We start from the raw sequence: 4,694 nt of genomic DNA, 5'->3' as shown, positions 1-4,694 counted from the left end.
TGATTCTGTCTATGCGATTGCGTGACGATGTAAGCTTGATTGCGTGATGGAAAATATTTTCTCGAAATTTGTGCAACCTGCAAAAAAATAAAAAATCCGCACAATCTGCAAAAATCACACAGAACATAGAAAAAGGTTAAATTGCTATTAGTTCACATCGGGTTCACCAAAATGTGCTATGCTCAAAGATACCATTGCTAAATAGGAAATAAGGACAATCATGAAATCCTTAACTATCTAAGCAATTCAAACATAAAACCAATGAAATAATGCAATTAAGAAATAGGAATTAAAATCATTCAACAAAACTCCCTATCCCAAGATGGCATATCGCTTCTACTGCTCTTCTCCTCTTCGTGGTATGATGGCTCTCAGATATTGCACTGGTAACCTGCAAGTGACACAAAGATTCAAAGTTCATGATTCAGATGAAAGATTGAGGAGGATTGAAAATGGAGATTGGATGCTCAATTTATAGAAAATTGGAGAAGATTGATTGAAAGGCGGAATGGAATGATCAAGAGGTGTGAACTGAGGTGAGCTCAAATGAAAGTTGATAGTTGAACTACTGATTGTAGGAGTGAAACTCAATAGATTGAATAGATTAATTGAGTCAACTGATTGAGAAAAAGCTGACTGAAGGAAGAAAAAGAATGATTGGTGGAAATAAAGAAGATGACACAGAGCTTAATTTAGAAAAAAACTAACTGAAAGATGGAAATAGAAATTGGAGAGATAAATGATTTAATTAATTAATTGATTGAATTAATTAACTTAGCATGTGCTTGCATTTAGATTTAGATTATTAATTTAATATTTGCATGAGATATTATTCAAATAATTGAATTTATTAATTCAATTTAGTATTTGAATATATTTAGAACTTGACTTTGATTTTCAATTTGGTTTTTGAAATCATGCACATGTAATTGAATTTGGAAGAAATTAGAAGAATGTGAAATTAAATGAAATTAGAATTTGGGGATTTGGAAATGGAAGAATCAAAATAATTAATTAATTAAATAATTTAAAGAAACTATTTAATTATGTAGAAATGGACTTTAATTAAATAATAAAGATTATTTAAATTAAAGGATTAAATCACAATTAATTAAATAATAAATATTTAATTAATATTTAGAAGAGGGTTGAATGATTAGATGATTAGAGATAGAAATTGAATAATTAGTTTATTTAAATAATAAAGATTATTTAAATTGGGGAATTAACCATAATTAATTAAATAATAAATATTTAATTAATATTTAGAAAATGATTAAAATGATTAAATGATGATAGAATAGGAAAATAGAATAATTAATAAGATGATGAGGAAATATGAAATTAGAAGAAATAGATTAATTAAATTAATTAAATAATAAATATTATTTAATCAATTAGAGGAATAATTAATACATGATCAATGAGACATTTTTAGGTGTCTACATTGATTACAATGAAACCTTTGCACCAGTAGCTAGAATTGAGGCAGTCAGATTATTCTTGGCCTTTGCAGCTCACAAGAACTACAAAGTTTATCAAATGGATATTAAATGTGCATTTTTGAATGGAGATCTTGAAGAGGAAGTATACATTGAACAACTTGATGGATTTTCTTTGACAGATGACAATGATATGGTTTGCAGGTTAAAGAAAGCTCTGTATGGATTAAAACAAGCGACAAGAGCTTGGTATGCAAGATTGGATAAGTATCTTTTAAAGATTGGTTTTACTAAAGGAAATGCAGACAGTAATTTATATTACAAAATAACTAATGATGACATCTTGATCATAGAAGTATTTGTTGATGATATAATCTTTGGAGAAGAAGATGGTTTATGTAAGGAATTTTCTACTAAAATGTAACAAGAATTTGAAATGTCTATGATTGGAGAAATAAAATTCTTTTTAAGATTACAGATTTCACAGACTGATAAAGGTATATTCTTGAGTCAATCCAAATACTTGAAAGAGTTACTAAAGAAATTTGGGATGGAGAAATCTAAACCGGTAAGCACACCTATGACTACAAATGACAAATTATCTCAAAGGGATGAATCTACACCTAATAATCCAGCTAGATACAAATCTATGATAGGGGGTTTACTATATTTAACACAAACCAGACCTGATATTATGAATGCAGTATGTATTGTTTCTAGATTTCGAAGTAATCCTAGAGAAAATCATGAATCAACAGTAAAAAGGATTTTTCGGTACTTACAAGGCACTATAAATCTTGGATTATGGTATCCTAGAGATGAAAATTTTGATCTATATGCATACACAGATGCGAATTGGGTAGGAGATGTGGATGATAGAAAAAGCACCACCAGCGGAACATTCTTTCTTGGAAACAAACTAGTTTCTTGGTTGAGTAAGAAATAGAGTTGTACATCTTTATCAACAACAGAATCAAAATATGTTGTAGCAGCAACTAACTGTACACAGGTACTATGGCTTAAGCAAATGTTGAAAGACATAAAGGTAAAATGCAAGGAACCTATTACCATATATTGTGATAACACTGTAACAATTGATATATCTAAGAATCCAATACTACATTCTAAAACAAAACATGTTTCTATCAAACTCAATTTTCTAAGGGAAAAAGTTGAAGAAAAGGAGATAAAACTGGTTTATGTGAATACTAAAGAACAACTTGCAAATATTTTCACAAAACCTTTGCCTAAGGAGACTTTTGAATATCTCAGAGATTAGCTTGGAGTCATACCACCACCAGTAGAGACTTAGACAGTTGATGATTGTCATCAATCAGCGGAATTAACAGACAAATCTTTTACTCCGGTCTTTGATGAGGAAGCTACTTCTCAGGGGGAGTAGTTGGTATATTGAATTGATTGGTATTTTGTACATGAACTTGGTTTTATTATAACTTTGGCATTTGATGTCAAAGGGGGAGAGATATCTATGGAAAAACACATTATCTTTCGAGGAGAGATTGGTATTGAAAAACACATGTTGCTCCCAGGGGGAGAGATTGTTGTTTGGGAGAGACTATTACTCTCTATATGTATTTTGATTTTTGGTTATAATCTTTTCTGGAGAGATTGTTGGTTTTTGGTGTTTGGCATTTCTGTTTTGGCACTTTGATGGTTTTTCCATCCTGTGTTGCCATCAATGCCAAAGGGGGAGATTGTTGGTATTTTGGTATGGTTTTGTCATTGATGTCAACACCTACTAAAACACTAGCACTTTGGAGATCCAGCAGCATTCACCGACAAGCAAGTAACTACTGCACAGTTACTGGTATATAGTTCACCGGCAGGATTTAATGATCACCGACACTCGAAATGATGTGGAAGACACTTGGTGATGTCGAAGACATCATTTGGACGTCTTGTCCTGGAGTTTTGATCATTGGTATATCCATATTTGCATATTTTATTTTACTGGCAAATAGGTCCAGGGTTACCTAGGGTTACACCGGTAGGTTTATCTTTTCCAGATCAGCATGGCACGCTAAGGAATTGATTAATTATTGTTGTAAATGTATTAAGCCAACATGTTCAATCGGTTATTGCATCGTATATTATATTATTTGTAAAATGTTTTTATTGTAATATCTTGTAGAGCTGACCTACTAAAATTGGTATTAGGTTATGGTATAAAGGTAAGATCTTATTTGTAAGATCAAGTGTGGAATGTGAAAAAGAATTGTGTGAAGGTATATGCGAGATTAAGTAGAGCTATACACGAAGACATCATTTGAAGGTGAAGCTAGGTTTTTGTGAAAGCATATCAGCATTACATCGGTACTGAATCCAGCATATGAAGATGCTATTTTGTGCAATACATTCTTATTGGATTTAACCATCCAACTGTAGTCAGTGTGACTCCCATTTTGTGATTGAGTAGTGAGCTCTAAGCTATTGGCCTTTCTGCATGTGCAGACCCCATTTATGTACACTTACTATCTGTAGTAGTATCATCTGATTGTGGGTAAGGTTTCCCACCGTGGTTTTTCCCCTTACAGGGTTTCCATGTACAAATATTGGTGTTATGTGTTGTGGGTGACATTGTGTTTATTTTTCATGCATTACTCTTTACTGGTATAGCTATTAACTGTTAACACTGTCTATCGACATACTTAACTGGTTTACCAGTATTAAGCATTAAATTGGTTAAGTGGTTTTTGGTTTGAAATTAGTTGACAACTGATTCACCCCCCCTCTCAGTTGTCTCTGGGACCTAACAGTCCTGATTACATCACAGAATTCCAAACAACTGGAAGTTGAGCCTTCTAGTCAGACACTAGTAGAGCCACCCAAGAATAAATCTAAGGCAACCCAACAATATATGATTGTTTATTTTGAAACAGAATCAGATACTAAAATAAAGGAGGTTCCTAGGAAGAAAGGAGTTTTTTTCTAGAGTGGTGAGGGAGAAGAAAGAAGAACAAAAGCAAGAACCTATCAAGGAGACTCCCCAGAGGCCAAAGATCACTATTATACATAAGAGAAATCCCAAGTCTGATGAGCAAGCCTAACCTGATCCTAAAAGGAAAACCGATAAGAAGAAAATGAATGCTCAGGATTTGATTGAATAGATAGTTAATGATGGTAATCTAGATAGCATTTCTTCATTCTTTGACAATTTTGATGAGGAGGACAAGAAGCAAATAGAAGAGGCCATTCTTTTATATCTTGATTCATACAGTAGGGCATTGATAG

The sequence above is a fragment of the Cryptomeria japonica genome, chromosome 6, assembly GCF_030272615.1.
Source record: "Cryptomeria japonica chromosome 6, Sugi_1.0, whole genome shotgun sequence".
NCBI classification, from domain to species: Eukaryota; Viridiplantae; Streptophyta; class Pinopsida; order Cupressales; family Cupressaceae; genus Cryptomeria; species Cryptomeria japonica.
This window is presented reverse-complemented; position numbering follows the sequence as displayed.